The 17,798-nt window shown below is 40.2% G+C and overlaps 1 pseudogene; it reads right to left on the reverse strand.

Moving 5' to 3' along the window:
- Positions 1-1,804: 1,804 nt before the first annotated feature.
- LOC121372639 overlaps positions 1,805-17,798 on the reverse strand; it is a 37,062-nt pseudogene continuing 21,068 nt past the window's right edge.

A 17,798-nucleotide genomic window follows, 5' to 3' on the forward strand; every position in this document is an offset into this window, starting at 1 on the left:
ATGTGATGTGTATTGTGTAATACATGTGATGTGTATTCTGTAATACATGTGATGTGTATTCTGTAATACATGTGATGTGTATTCTGTAAGACATGTGATGTGTATTGTGTAATACATGTGATGTGTATTCTGTAATACATGTGATGTGTATTGTGTAATACATGTGATGTGTATTGTGTAATACATGTGATGTGTATTGTGTAATACATGTGATGTGTATTCTGTAATACATGTGATGTGTATTGTGTAATACATGTGATGTGTATTCTGTAATACATGTGATGTGTATTCTGTAATACATGTGATGTGTATTGTGTAATTCTGTAATACATGTGATGTGTATTGTGTGTGATGTGTATTGTGTAATACATGTGATGTGTATTGTGTAATACATGTGATGTGTATTCTGTAATACATGTGATGTGTATTCTGTAATACATGTGATGTGTATTGTGTAATACATGTGATGTGTATTCTGTAAGACATGTGATGTGTATTCTGTAAGACATGTGATGTGTATTGTGTAATACATGTGATGTGTATTCTGTAATACGACATGTGGCGTGTGTAATACATATGTGTGTAATACATGTGATGTGTATTGTGTATTCTGACATGTGATGTGTATTGTGTAATACATGTGATGTGTATTCTGTAGTGTGGTGTGTATTGTGTAATACATGTGATGTGTATTCTGTAGGACATGTGGTGTGTATTGTGTAATACATGTGATGTGTATTCTGTAGGACATGTGGTGTGTATTGTGTAATACATGTGATGTGTATTCTGTAGGACATGTGGTGTGTATTGTGTAATACATGTGATGTGTATTCTGTAAGACATGTGGTGTGTATTGTGTAATACATGTGATGTGTATTCTGTAGGACATGTGGTGTATTGTGTATTGTGTATTGTATTCTGTAGGACATGTGGTGTGTATTGTGTAATACATGTGATGTGTATTCTGTAAGACATGTGATGTGTATTGTGTAAGACATGTGATGTGTATTCTGTAGGACATGTGGTGTGTATTCTGCAATGCATGTAATGTGTATTCTGTAAGACACGTGGCGTGTATTGTGTAATACATGTGATGTGTATTCTGTAAGACATGTGGTGTGTATTGTGTAATACATGTGATGTGTATTCTGTAAGACATGTGATGTGTATTCTGTAGGACATGTGGTGTGTATTGTGTAATACATGTGATGTGTATTCTGTAGGACATGTGGTGTGTATTGTGTAATACATGTGATGTGTATTCTGTAGGACATGTGGTGTGTATTGTGTAATACATGTGATGTGTATTCTGTAAGACATGTGGTGTGTATTGTGTAATACATGTGATGTGTATTCTGTAAGACATGTAATGTGTATTCTGTAATACATGTGATGTGTATTGTGTAAGACATGTGATGTGTATTCTGTAAGACATGTGATGTGTATTCTGTAAGACATGTGATGTGTATTGTGTAATACATGTGATGTGTATTCTGTAGGACATGTGATGTGTATTCTGTAGGACATGTGGTGTGTATTGTGTAATACATGTGTTATGCATTCTGTAAGACGTGTTATGTATTCTGATATTTATGTGATAAGCATGTGATATGCATTCTGTCATACAATCACGTGATGTACATTCTGATAAACATATTAATAGCCAGCGATATTGACACGGAATATGGAGATAATGAATGAATAAATTAATGAATTAATGAATTAATGAATGGAGAGAAGACAGTGTTCATTGTAAAATCTTTATTGTAGTCCAGCTGATGTTACAGATATTTATTTTTATAACTGTAAATGTTTTTTTATCACGGATAATATATGTTCTTTTGATTTATGGCTATTTGGAGTCTTAATGCTAGGCCAAGACTATTCACTGCCAGCACAGATAAGACGCCGTGTGTTTCGTCACATTTGAATCAGTGTTTCGTCACATTTGAATCAGTGTTTCATTTTAAACTGGTACCATACTCTCCAGACCCAGTGACAGCTTCGGTGTGTTTTACAGAAGATAAATAACTGTAAATGTTTTATAGCGGACACATCACGTGTTTGCCGCCGTCAATAGGGACCGAGGCTCCCGTGATGAAGGACGCGTTATCTGAGGCTAGAAATGCTATCACCTTGGCAACGTCCTCCACGTGACCTGGCCTCCCAAGCGGATATTGATTTCTAACGTGTTCAATATGCTGTTGAAAATCAAGAAAAAGAAGTGTATTAAAAATAAAAAAAAGGAAAAAAAAAAAGAGGAAGGGAATATTTGTTATTTTGAATTATGGCTATATATGGAGTCTAATGCTAGGCTCAAACTATTAACTGTCACGACAAAGTTGGTCAACTTTCTGCAGTCACGACTTATAGGACTGTTCCGTTGCTAGTTTGAGCGTTCTTACAACTCGTATAACCAATTAGTTTTTATCTGAGCGCACCCGTTGTAAATCGAGTTGGGAAAATTACAACGCAACCGTCGAGCTGACCAACTTCACCGTGACAGTTGACAGTCTGACCGTAGCATAATTCTAGGCTTAGACTACCATCTGCCACGACAAAGTTGGCCAACTTTCTGCTCTCACGACTTCTACGACAGTCCAGTTGCTAGTGTGTGCGCTCTTACAAGTCGATTTTCGTCGTATACAATATTTGCGACCAGTTAGTTGTTAACATCAGAACTATCATCGTAAGTCGGGAGTTGGAGAAATTACAACGCAACCGTCGAATTGGCCAACTTCGTCGTACCACTTGACAGTCTAACCCTAGCATACCATGTTGGCTGCTTACACACGTGGGCTACAGCGAGACAAAATCTTCAGACACGTAGGTTACACCGAAAAGCAGCAAGAGATACTTTATATGCACAGTCGTAAAGACAGAACAGTACATAAAACAGCCATTTGTGTACCAGTCGTGAAGACCTGGTTGGAATGGGAAAACACATTTAGCAAGAGCTCCACTACTACACATGCCACTCACAACACGCAGAAACACAAGTTTAAGACTATTATAAATCAAAAACAAATATCACCACTGTATGTATGTGTATATATATATATATATATATATATATATATATATATATATATATATATATATATTGACACACAATGACAACGCAAAACAGATATTTTTCAATATTTTGTTGTGATTAATGAAAAATATATTTATTGGACTTAAAATAACAATTTATAAGAGGAAGCCATTGATTGGTACTTTTGTCTGGGTTTCAATCCTGGGTTTTTTCTCGTTACACATACAATAGCAGAAACACACAAAATGGTGTGAAATGCGTTCACTACATGTTCAATCATGCTGCATGCCAAGTTGCTAGGACCTTCAGAGTCCATCCATCAACTATTGGACGACTTGTTGAACGTCATCAACAGACCGGGAGTGTCCGTGATCGTCCTCGACCTGGTCAACGTCCCGTTACGACCCCACGCCAAGACACCACCTCCGTGACCGGTTCAGAACTACGACGATGACAGCAAGCAACACGATAGGACGTCATGGAAGGCATATCCATCCGATGACGGTCATCCGTCGACTCAGAACGGCTGAACGGATGCAGACGCCCGTACAACGGTAACATTATGACACCGTGACATCGTGCTGCGAGACTACAGTTTGCTCTCCAGAATGGTAATCATCCACCAGCCTTTTACCGGAGAATTGTTTTCTCAAATGAGTCCCGTTTCTCCGTCTCCTTTGCCGATGGAAGAGCACGTGTGTACAGGAGACTCCATGAACGGTACGCTGACGGATGTGTGAGGGAACGTGATCGGTTTGGCGGCGGTTGTCTGATGGTATGGGGGACAATCAACTGTTATTTCAGGAATGATCTCATCATTGTCCACGATGCCCTTACAGCCCAGCGTTATGTTGACGTTATTCTAAGATTCCAGCCACTTTTGCGCCGTCACCTTCTGTTTCAACAAGACAATGCCCGTCCACATACTGCAAGAATTACCCAGGCATTCCTGCAACAAGTCGGTATCACCGTTATGAACTGGCCCGCCATTTCACCGGATTTGCACCCAATTGAACACGTGGGATGAGTTAGGACGTCGTGTACGTCACCACCAGCCACCACCACGTAACCTCGCTGAGCTTGCACAGGCGTTGCAGGAGGAGTAGAGGAACATTCCTGTGGCTTATTTGAGATGTTTGTGCCAATCCTTTCACCGTCGTCTTCACGCATGCTCACGGGCCAATGGTGGACACACCAGATACTGACCTTGATATGGGGTGTGTGTGTGTGTGTGTGTGTGTGTGTGTGTGTGTGTGTGTGTGAACTTTTCGATTACGAATGCAACTCGATTACTGATGATAACTGGCCATGTTTCCATGTGAATGCATCTCATGAATACCAGTCATTAATGTCATATTACATTATCCATCAATTCATTAATAGTTTGTCGTTATTTGCAATGAAAAGTTGTTATATATATTACTATAGTTAAAACCTTTTATTTGCTTTAATGACACCTTTAGAGCACACTGATTTAATAATCATCGGCTACTGGATGTAAACATTTACTGATTTTGATATAGTCTTTTGAGGAAACCCGCTACATGTTTACATTAGCATCACAATCTCTTATGTGCACTTTCCCACAAACAGGACAGCCCATACCGTTATCCTTTGATATACCAGTCGTGGTCCACAGTCTTTTTATTGCAAACAGAACAGCCCATACCGTTAGCCTGTGATATACCAGTCGTGGTGCACAGTCTTTCATATGCAAACAGGAGAGCCCATACCGTTAGCCTGTGATAGATCAGTCGTGGTGCACAAACAGTCTTTTATATGCAAACAGGTGAGCCAGTCATACCAGGAGAGCCCATACCGTTAGATCTTTGATATACCAGTCGTGTTGCACAGTCTTTTATATGCAAACAGGAGAGCCCATACCGTTAGCCTGTGATAGATCAGTCGTGGTGCACAGTCTTTTATATGCAAACAGGAGAGCCCATACGTGGTGCACAGTCTTTTATATGCAAACAGGAGAGCCCATACCGTTAGCCTGTGATAGATCAGTCGCGGTGCACAGTCTTTTATATGCAAACAGGAGAGCCCATACCGTTAGTCTTTGATAGATCAGTCGTGGTGCACAGTCTTTTATATGCAAACAGGAGAGCCCATACCGTTAGCCTGTGATAGATCAGTCGTGGGGCACAGTCTTTTATATGCAAACAGGAGAGCCCATACCGTTAGTTTTTGATATACCAGTCGTGGTGCACAGTCTTTTATATGCAAACAGGAGAGCCCATACCGTTAGCCTTTAGATCAGTCGTGGTGCACAGTCTTTTATATGCAAACAGGAGAGCCCATACCGCCCCTGTGATACCGTTAGTCTTTTGATATGCAAACAGTACGTGGTGCACAGTCTTTTTTTATATGCAAACAGGAGAGCCCATACCGTTAGCCTGTGATAGATCAGTCGTGGTGCACAGTCTTTTATATGCAAACAGGAGAGCCCATACCGTTAGCCTTTGATCAGTCGTACCGTTAGCCTGTGATCAGTCGCGGTGCACAGTCTTTTATATGCAAACAGGAGAGCCCATACCGTTAGCCTGTGATAGATCAGTCGTGGTGCACAGTCTTTTATATGCAAACAGGAGAGCCCATACCGTTAGCCTGTGATAGATCAGTCGTGGTGCACAGTCTTTTATATGCAAACAGGAGAGCCCATACCGTTAGCCTTTGATCAGTCGTGGTGCACAGTCTTTTATATGCAAACAGGAGAGCCCATACCGTTAGCCTGTGATAGATCAGTCGTGGTGCACAGTCTTTTATATGCAAACAGGAGAGCCCATACCGTTAGTCTTTGATAGATCAGTCGTGGTGCACAGTCTTTTATATGCAAACAGGAGAGCCCATACCGTTAGCCTGTGATAGATCAGTCGTGGTGCACAGTCTTTTATATGCAAACAGGAGAGCCCATACCGTTAGTTTTGATATATCAGTCGTGGTGCACAGTCTTTTATATGCAAACAGGAGAGCCCATACCGTTAGCCTTTGATCAGTCGTGGTGCACAGTCTTTTATATGCAAACAGGAGAGCCCATACCGTTAGCCTTTGATATATCAGTCGTGGTGCACAGTCTTTTATATGCAAACAGGAGAGCCCATACCGTTAGCCTGTGATAGATCAGTCGTGGTGCACAGTCTTTTATATGCAAACAGGAGAGCCCATACCGTTAGCCTTTGATCAGTCGTGGTGCACAATCTTTTATATGCAAACAGGAGAGCCCATACCGTTAGCCTGTGATAGATCAGTCGTGGTGCACAGTCTTTTATATGCAAACAGGAGAGCCCATACCGTTAGCCTTTGATCAGATCGTGTGGTGCACAGTCTTTTATATGCAAACAGGAGAGCCCATACCGTTAGCCTGTGATAGATCAGTCGTGGTGCACAGTCTTTTATATGCAAACAGGAGAGCCCATACCGTTAGCCTGTGATAGATCAGTCGTGGTGCACAGTCTTTTATATGCAAACAGGAGAGCCCAGGATCAGTCGTGGTACACAGTCTTTTATATGCAAACAGGAGAGCCCATACCGTTAGCCTGTGATAGATCAGTCGTGGGGCACAGTCTTTTATATGCAAACAGGAGAGCCCATACCGTTAGTTTTTGATATACCAGTCGTGGTGCACAGTCTTTTATGTGCAAACAGGAGAGCCCATACCGTTAGCCTTTGATCAGTCGTGGTGCACAGTCTTTTATATGCAAACAGGAGAGCCCATACCGTTAGCCTGTGATAGATCAGTCGTGGTGCACAGTCTTTTATATGCAAACAGGAGAGCCCATACCGTTAGCCTGTGATAGATCAGTCGTGGTGCACAGTCTTTTATATGCAAACAGGAGAGCCCATACCGTTAGCCTTTGATCAGTCGTGGTGCACAGTCTTTTATATGCAAACAGGAGAGCCCATACCGTTAGCCTGTGATAGATCAGTCGTGGTGCACAGTCTTTTATATGCAAACAGGAGAGCCCATACCGTTAGCCTTTGATCAGTCGTGGTGCACAATCTTTTATATGCAAACAGGAGAGCCCATACCGTTAGCCTGTGATAGATCAGTCGTGGTGCACAGTCTTTTATATGCAAACAGGAGAGCCCATACCGTCAGTCTTTGATAGATCAGTCGTGGTGCACAGTCTTTTATATGCAAACAGGAGAGCCCATACGTGGTGCACAGTCTTTTATATGCAAACAGGAGAGCCCATACCGTTAGTCTTTGATAGATCAGTCGTGGTGCACAGTCTTTTATATGCAAACAGGAGAGCCCATACCGCTACCCTGTGATAGATCAGTCGTGGTGCACAGTCTTTTGTATGCAAACAGGAGAGCCCATACCGTTAGCCTTTGATCAGTCGTGGTGCACAATCTTTTATATGCAAACAGGAGAGCCCATACCGTTAGCCTGTGATATATCAGTCGTGGTGCACAGTCTTTTATATGCAAACAGGAGAGCCCATACGTGGTGCACAGTCTTTTATATGCAAACAGGAGAGCCCATACCGTTAGCCTGTGATAGATCAGTCGCGGTGCACAGTCTTTTATATGCAAACAGGATAGCCCATACTGTTAGTCTTTAATAGATCAGTCGTGGTGCACAGTCTTTTATATGCAAACAGGAGAGCCCATACCGTTAGCCTGTGATAGATCAGTCGTGGGGCACAGTCTTTTATATGCAAACAGGAGAGCCCATACCGTTAGCCTTTGATCAGTCGTGGTGCACAGTCTTTTATATGCAAACAGAAGAGCCCATACCGTTAGTCTTTGATAGATCAGTCGTGGTGCACAGTCTTTTATATGCAAACAGGAGAGCCCATACCGCTACCCTGTGATAGATCAGTCGTGGTGCACAGTCTTTTGTATGCAAACAGGAGAGCCCATACCGTTAGCCTTTGATCAGTCGTGGTGCACAATCTTTTATATGCAAACAGGAGAGCCCATACCGTTAGCCTGTGATATATCAGTCGTGGTGCACAGTCGATATGCAAACAGGAGAGCCCATACCGTTAGCCTTTGATCAGTCGTGGTGCACAATCTTTTATATGCAAACAGGAGAGCCCACCGTGCAAACCATGTCATAGACTGCAGTCGTGGTGCACAGTCTTTTATATGCAAACAGGAGAGCCCATACCGTTAGCCTGTGATAGATCAGTCGTGGTGCACAGTCTTTTATATGCAAACAGGAGAGCCCATACCGTTAGCCGACAGTTGACAATCCAGGACATCCACGTCGTGGTGCACAATCTTTTATATGCAAACAGGAGAGCCCATACCGTTAGCCTGTGATAGATCAGTCGTGGTGCACAGTCTTTTATATGCAAACAGGAGAGCCCATACCGTTAGCCTGTGATAGATCAGTCGTGGTGCACAGTCTTTTATATGCAAACAGGAGAGCCCATACGTGGTGCACAGTCTTTTATATGCAAACAGGAGAGCCCATACCGTTAGCCTGTGATAGATCAGTCGCGGTGCACAGTCTTTTATATGCAAACAGGAGAGCCCATACCGTTAGTCTTTGATAGATCAGTCGTGGTACACAGTCTTTTATATGCAAACAGGAGAGCCCATACCGTTAGCCTGTGATACATCAGTCGTGGGGCACAGTCTTTTATATGCAAACAGGAGAGCCCATACCGTTAGTTTTTGATATACCAGTCGTGGTGCACAGTCTTTTATGTGCAAACAGGAGAGCCCATACCGTTAGCCTTTGATCAGTCGTGGTGCACAGTCTTTTATATGCAAACAGAAGAGCCCATACCGTTAGTCTTTGATATATCAGTCGTGGTGCACAGTCTTTTATATGCAAACAGGAGAGCCCATACCGTTAGCCTGTGATAGATCAGTCGTGGTGCACAGTCTTTTATATGCAAACAGGAGAGCCCATACCGTTAGCCTTTGATCAGTCGTGGTGCACAATCTTTTATATGCAAACAGGAGAGCCCATACCGTTAGCCTGTGATAGATCAGTCGTGGTGCACAGTCTTTTATATGCAAACAGGAGAGCCCATACCGTTAGCCTTTGATCAGTCGTGGTGCACAATCTTTTATATGCAAACAGGAGAGCCCATACCGTTAGCCTGTGATAGATCAGTCGTGGTGCACAGTCTTTTATATGCAAACAGGAGAGCCCATACCGTCAGTCTTTGATAGATCAGTCGTGGTGCACAGTCTTTTATATGCAAACAGGAGAGCCCATACCAACGCAGTGTGCACAGTCTTTTATATGCAAACAGGAGAGCCCATACCGTTAGTCTGTGATAGATCAGTCGCGGTGCACAGTCTTTTATATGCAAACAGGATAGCCCATACCGTTAGTCTTTAATAGATCAGTCGTGGTGCACAGTCTTTTATATGCAAACAGGAGAGCCCATACCGTTAGCCTGTGATAGATCAGTCGTGGGGCACAGTCTTTTAGACATCACCGGATTTGAACCCAATTGAGCATCTATGGGACGAGTTGGACCGACGCCTCCGACAGCGACAACCACAGCCCCAGACCCTGCCCGAGCTGGCAGCAGCCTTGCAGGCCGAGTGGGCCACTATCCCCCGGGACGTCATCCGTACTCTGGTTGCTTCAATGGGCAGGCGGTGCCAGGCAGTTGTCAACACACGCGGAGGCCACACCCGGTATTGACTCCAGATGACTTTGACCTTGGTGGTGTGTCCTATCACTTACTCACAATGGACTAGAGTGAATTGTGAACAATCCTGCAACATTTGGTAATTATCGGACTCACCATTCAATAATTAAATCAATTCTCCAAATGTTACGACAATGTGGTTTTGCGTTTCTTCTTTTGAAGAGTATATATCTACATGTCTATTCTGCTATAGCATTTTCCATTAATTTATCGTGTAGATTTTTTGTAGTTTTCACGTGTGTTGTCTTCAAAATATCTAAATATGATTGCCAGAATAATCCGGGTTGTTTTACAAAAGTAGGGGGAGTCTGAGGGGGCGGGGGGTAGTAGGCGTGGCTTACATTGTTTCGGTTCATCGAGATATGAACGAAAATTTAATTATTTGCTGGTATTAATAAAAACATAGTATAGTTCATTGTGATCCAATTCCTTACTCTTGATCTGTGTAAACGTTAAGCTACAGTTTTGGGGTTCTAAACGATATAATTGAGCTGTCACACGCGAAAACCTATAACTCAGCATGACGTCAGAAACCGAGTTTTAAGTAAACATATATCTGTATGTACAATAGTGTTTGGTTTTAATTTTGTACCTGAGAACATAGGTCGAGATCGTTAGCGATACCATCAGTACTTTGATACACATTTACAAGCATAGGGAGAAGTCCTATATATCGATATGGTATGCAAGTATTACACGTTTTTATAGCGTACATGATTATACATAACATAAAGTTCAACAACTTTTCCACAAGTTAAAAAGAAATGTTTTATTTAACGACGCACTCAACACATTTTATTTACGGTTATATGACGTCCGACATATGGTTAAGGACCATACAGATTTTGAGAGGAAACCCGCTGTTGCCACTACATGGGCTACTCTTTTCGATTAGCAGAAAGGGATCTTTTATTTGCGCTTCCCACAGGCAGGATAGCACAAACCATGGCCTTTGTTGAACCAGTTATGGATCACTGGTCGGTGCAAGTGGTTTACACCTACCCATTGAACCTTGCGTAGCACTCACTCAGGGTTTGGAGTCGGTATCTGGATTAAAAATCCCATGCCTCGACTGCATGGGATCCGAACCCAGCCTGTAGACCGATGGCCTAACCACAACGCCACCGAGGCCGGTTTTCCATAAGTTAAATACAATATTCATAAGTTAGACCAAACATCAAATTAGGATCGTATTGGGTTGCATGGGTCTACCACTCGGTTAGGACTACCTGTTCTGTGGACTACAATCAACACCACTATTTCTACTCCTATTTCTATTTAATATAATCTAAATACTGAAAACTAAATCATTTCCTACAATATATATATATATATATATATATATATATATATATATATATATATATATATATAGATATATATATATATATATATATATATATATATATATATATATATATATATATATATATATATATATATATCTGTAACAGTACTACATTTTTAGTTATTTATTTTACCATCGTTTGCAAACAAATTTACCGTCGTCTGCACACACATTGCGGTACGGTAACAGAAACGTTTCATTTAATATACCTTTATTATACGTCATGATGTCATTGCATAAGCTGGCCTAGAGATTAACATGCGGAGGTATAGTAGATCAATTCTCGAAAGGTTGTTTCTCCCTCAACCAATTTTATTATTATTATTATTATTATTATTATTATTGCTGTATATGTATGTGCGTGATTGCGTGTGTGTGATAATTATTAAACTATTATAATATCTGTTCACTTTACTCACTTCACATCATTTGTATAGAAGGAGTAGGTTTTCTTTCCTTACAGATGTATAGTTTAATTTTACAAGAGCCTGAAGTAGGCCTACTGTTTGAGGCACATTTTGGAATTCAAAATAGAAGACCAAGACTAAGAACAGTGGAAACGGAAGAAACAGTATCTGTATTAGATGACGAGCGGGACGTAGTCCAGTGGTAAAGCGCCCGCCTGATGCGCGGTAGGTCTGGGATCGATCCCCGTCGGTGTAGCCATTAGACTATTTCTCGTCCTATCCAGTGCACAACGACTGGCGTATCAAATATTTTGAAGTTAAGGGAAATGGAAAAAGAGCTGAAGGAAATGTAGGCCTACATAATATTATCGCTGGGTAAAAATTAAAGGAGGGCGGAAGCCACCCTCCACCCCCCTAAAAAATAAACCAGAAGAGAGAAAGGAAGAAAAGGGTGGGAAACATGGTTACCGTATAAGCTAGCCCGAGTACTCGGGCTACGTGTAGGCCTATCGTTGGGTATTGGTCGACTTTGTGAAAAGACATACCCCTTGTTGTAATATTTTAATAAAGGTTTCAAGATATCTGAAAAAATATAACGGTTATCCCCTAAATATGGATATCATGTCTGTGTTCTTTTTACTTCTTCATCGAATGAATCGATCGCACTGATATCGCCAGGTTTTTGTAAAGCGGTGTATATATAATTTGGCATCCAAGAAAAATACTTTTAATGATGAACACTACCACTTCCGTTATTTTTATAAGCGGTGATACCCCCAAAATTAAAAGTTTCTAATATTTTATAAAGAAATGCCGAATAAACAAATGACTAATTAAAAATCATCAGTTACGACCAACTACATCTGCAATTGAGAACAAAATATCAGACGAAAGTTAGTGAACACAAAAAGTGATTGACCGAGGCTGTTAAAATAGTGTTAAATTACGTTACGGTAACTATCGTAAGCTACTGAATTTTTGCCACACCGCGGCTTGGTTTTTTTTATGTCGATTTCGTTTTTTCAGTGTGAAAAAAAGTGACCAATATGAAATAGCGGAGCTGGGTTCTGTAAAATATAGTAGGATGCGGGAAAATAAAGGGGGCGGCAAAACACGAAAGCGGGGCAGCAAAATGCAATAGCAGGCCGGCCTCCCCGCTTAAATGGAGCAGCGAGAACACTTGTCACAACAGAAACAAAACTAAATATAAAACCATTCGACCTTTTGTCCACCCCAAGTACCAGGTTACAACATGCCCACTACCAACCGAAGAATGAAACGATATCGTTCGACAGTACGACACCAACAAAATATGAAATTACTCCATAGTCGATACAGGAATCTGAATAAAGTGGGGTGGGGTGCAATATGTAACAGAAAACTGAAAAATATTGGTGCGAAATGTTGTAGTTCGCTAAATTTCACATCTCTCACTAATTAGTATTAGCCTACATTCATTTATTATCCATATGGTTCAACATAACCGAGTTAATAATAATCATACGAAGCACACGTGTAATAACAAGTGTAATGACGTCATTTTGGGAAGCGATGTCATACCATGGCGTTACTTCTCCAGTCCTAGCTCTGACTGTGCATTCGAAATATTACGTCATTTCGGCGTATCTTTCTAGTTGTGCTAAAACATTTTGAGTTGGGTCTTGTTATTCATAAAGACAACAAAAAATAATAATATGGATAATAAAGAAATTATTACACTCGCGCGTGAGTCGTACTGATTTTACGAAACTCGTGTCAGGATTCATGTATTACCCTCGCTCTCGCTCGGGCAAAACAAAAATCCTTACACTCGTTTCGTAGAATCAATACGACACACAAGCTCGTATAATAATCTCTATGTATGGGATCAGGGGCCGTATGCATGAGGGGCGATTAAGTCCACTATCCGGGAATAGTGCCTATCCGCCGGATCAATCTAATTAAAATTAGCTCCACTATTACATGTGGATCTAACACCAGCCAGTTGGAGCTCATGTCCACCAATCAAAACCTTACTTGCAGAATCCTGCCAGTAATTTAAAAATAATTTGAAAACATTCCGAATTATCCTGAGGGTATACGACATGTTTCGTGTGAATTACGAATGCCTTAAAACATGTTTTATTTTATAAAATAAATAATTTGTAATGTAAAACTGAAGACTGATTTAGTTAGGGTTTTTTTTATAAATAAATAAATAATTTTTAATGTAAAATTGAAGACTGATAACCCATCCCGTACGTATTGGTATGGTTCGCTGTACTGCGGCCACTAAAATAGACTCGCCCGATATTTTTAGAATTTGTATGCTCCCAAATAACGTTATAAAAGGCGAAGTGTGATTAGTCAATATTTAAATTATTATTTACAGACGAAATGTTACCTGGACATTGGGGACTACGCAGTGCTGTTAGCAATCCGATTAAAATTAGTTCTACTGGTCTAAATAAGGCATTCATAATTCACATGAAACATCGTATACCCCTCAGGATAATTCGGAATGTTTTCAAATTATTTTTAAATCACTGGCAGGATTCTGCAAGTAAGGTTTTGATTGGTGGACATGAGCTCCAACTGGCTGGTGTTAGATCCACATGTCATAGTGGAGCTAATTTTAATTAGATTGCCGCCGGATAAGTGGGGAAATTTGGTATGCATGACGGCAGGATAGAGCTCCCCGAATAGCCTAAACGCTATTCGCTACATTTTCTCCGTATAAAGGCCTATCCGGCGGATAAGTCTGAAAGGAAAATGGCCGCGCTGGTATGCTGCGATTCAGAAACAGGCAAATATGTCGACAAAACTGGTTATTTCTTGATCGAACAAAGCAGTTTGACACGTTTTATAATGTGGAAAAACATGAAGAATTTAAATTTGAACAACACGATATTCTGAAGATCACAGATGAAATATCAGGAAACATCGAAGTGTCCAGTCGGTTGGGCGTGTTAACATCGCTGTCAAAAATCTACAAAAGTACAAGTTTGCAACACTTTCAATATGTCTACGGTAACTGATCGGTGAGGAACTTGTTTTTATGTAATAATTATTACATATTTATTTCTGTCTCTTTGTATTTGCCACATCGCCATGCATTGTCTTCAATCTTTTAATGTAACCTATCGAAAACCGCCCCCCATCAAAAACCCTCCCATTGGCATTGTACTTCTTATTTCTTTTTAACTTCAAACAACGTAAGCACGAATTTTGATTACGTCATACATGTATGTTGTTCACAAAAACACGTCGACAACTTATCCAAAAATGGGAAGGTTATTTGGGGAACATACAAAAATGGAAATATAGAAATTAATCTGTATGTCTTTATTGGGGTGGGTATGCCTGGGAACATAAAGAACGGCTTGTCAAACAACTAGCCTAAGGTAAGCAAATAAAGTTTTAGATTTTCACTAAGTTGTCAGCGTAAATAATATTAAACCACCGGATGATTGAAATGGCCATGCACAGTACTGTAGTGTAGGCTACCCTTTTAGTAGAACATAGTTTTCGTAACTGAAACAAGTAGTTTAATTTTATTTTTATTGAAAACATGTGCAAGATATATAATAATTATATAAGCTACTTTCATTGATTCGTTGACTCACTATTTATGTATTGGTTCATTTTATGTTATAGACATGCATCAGTCAACAATTTGGTGAGATGGACTGACAACACTCTTCAGCAGGTGCCAAACCACAAAACGAATATGGATGTATCAAATGTCATTCTGTCAATGTGCAGGTACTGCAGACAGTGTGTGTGTGTGTGTGTGTGTGTGTGTGTGTGTGTGTGTGTGTGTGTGTGTGTGTGTGTGTGTGTGTGTGTGTGTGTGTAAAACTATGTGTGATAGAGATAGAGAGAGAGAGAGAGAGAGAGAGACCAGGGGGCGTAGGCTGGGGCGGGAGGAATTCGGGAGCTTCGGACGAAGCGGGAACAAATTGTCCCGCTTTCAGTACTAAAACATACAGGTTTAAATATGGAGTTTCGGGTGGTGCAAAAACAAAATAGAAAAAGGTTCTTGGTTCATGGCATATCGGACAAGATGATAACCCCCCCCCCCCCCCCCCCCCAACCCAACATGATGGTCCGCTTTCAGTACTAAAACATACAGGTTTAAAAATATAGAAAAAGGTCCACTTGGTTCATATTCGAATGATATTCATATTTTACATTTTTCATACATCTTTATTTTGAATTTTAAAATTAAATCAATACGCAACAGGAAAATAACGTTACAGTTAGATGATTATAATTGAGAAGTACAATGCATAACAATCAATAAAATAACGACAAATTAACAAAATAATTATGAAAAATACATGAAATTGTTTTAAAATCTGATAAAGAATCAAAAATAATTTTAAGTAATAATTTTGTTCATGTACAATATTGAGTAACTATTTAATTACATGTTCCCTCTGACATCCAATTTAATTAACAATTTAAGATGGGTTTATCTTAAGTTAACTACACTTGGTTTATTTACTTCTACACTATATTTGCTTCACTCTTTGCAATTTGTAAGGTGAAATAAATTATAAATATTACTTTGAATTGTTGTTTGTTGTGTATTACAGTGTATGCCCTGTTTGGCAATATGTACCGATTGAAAGAAATAAGGGATCACCCCCAACACTTACAGGAGATAGTGACTGCAACAAAAACTCTCATCTATTGTGTTAGGAAGTTAACTGTGTTACTGTCACCCAGTCTCACATTACTGTCACCCAGTCTTACATTACTGTCATTCAGTGACTCCCACAGTACATCTTCGTACTTTATACAGACATTAGGACGATAATAGTATTCAATACTAAGTGTTCCCTTATTTTTTTTCTCTGTATATTTTGTATATCATGTACAAAACGTCATTTATTTTTATGGTATTTTAAGTTTCAACATGGAATAGAATATATATACGTCTAACATGGAATTAAGTCCCTATGTATTAAAAGTGTAAAAAAACAACAACTAATAGTTAACATTACTAGTTATTTAAGATACAGTTGGTTTGACGGATTAATGTTATTACACTCGGTATAGTAATGGAAATCAAATCTTTGTAGAGCTTATTGAAAGCAATGACAAATTAATGAAAAACTGAAATTACAAGTTCCATTCTCGTGGTGTCCATAATTGAGCATTTAATGTCTTGAATATGCCTCTAAAAGTTGTTTATGTGTGTTAAAACTATTATAGATTATAAATTGTATACATGTATTTGCATTTGGATTTAAAAAATATTATTTCGTTTTTCAGTATTATTACTTTTATATGGCTATTAAATAATAATAACGAAACATTGCCCCTGTATTAAAAACAGTTTCCCTTTCTCTTTTGGGGGTTCTACCAATATATTTTAGACTATGAGTGTGTGTCCCATAATTCATTTGAACAAAACCCCAAGTGAGTTTCACTGGGTGTTTATTTTCATAAATGTTCAGTCCATTTCGTATACTGAACCAAAAGAAGACTGTTGCGGTGGTGGTAGGGTTGAGGGTGTGGGTAGGTTGGGGCTCATAATCCACATGAAAAAACCCCAGTTCTTTATTTGTATAAATTCCGACAAAAAGTACATTATCGTCGTCAAAGAAAGAAATGTTTTATTTAACGACGCACTCAACACATTTTATTTATGGTTATATGGTGTCAGACATATGGTTAAGGACCACACAGATTTTGAGAGAAAACCCGCTGTCGCCACTACATGGGCTACTGTTCCGATTAGCAGCAAGGGATTTTTTATTTGCGCTTCCCACAGGCAGGCTAGCACAAACCATGTCCTTTGTTGAACCAGTTATAGATCACTGGTCGGTGCAAGTGGTTTACACCTACCCATTGAGCCTTGCGGAGCACTCACTCAGGGTTTGGAGTCGGTATCTGGATTAAAAATCCCATGCCTCGACTGGGATCCGAACCCAGTACCAACCAGCCTGTAGACCGATGGCCTACCACGACGCCACCGAGGCCGGTCTTATCGTCGTCAAGTGCAGGTAATCGGGCTGAGTAAAGGATTTACCTGTAGCATATTTCTTTATTTCTCTCTCCCTCTCCCTCTACCTCTACCCCTCCCCTCCCTCCCTCATTATCCCCCTCTCTAGGACTGGGTCTCTCTCTCTCTCTCTCTCTCTCTCTCTCTCTCTCTCTCTCTCTCTCTCTCTCTCTCTCTCTCTCTCTCTCTCTCTCTCTCTCTCTCTCGGACGTAACCCAGTGCTAAAGTGCTCGCGCGGTCGGTTTGGGGGTCAATCTCTGTCAGTAGACCCATTAGGCTATTTCTCGCTCCAACCAGTACACCACGACTGGTATATCAAAGGCTGTAATATGTGCTATCCTCTGTATAGAATGGTACATATAAAAGAACCTTTGCTGCT

This window comes from Gigantopelta aegis, chromosome 4 (genome assembly GCF_016097555.1).
Source record: "Gigantopelta aegis isolate Gae_Host chromosome 4, Gae_host_genome, whole genome shotgun sequence".
In the NCBI taxonomy this organism is placed as follows: Eukaryota; Metazoa; Mollusca; class Gastropoda; order Neomphalida; family Peltospiridae; genus Gigantopelta; species Gigantopelta aegis.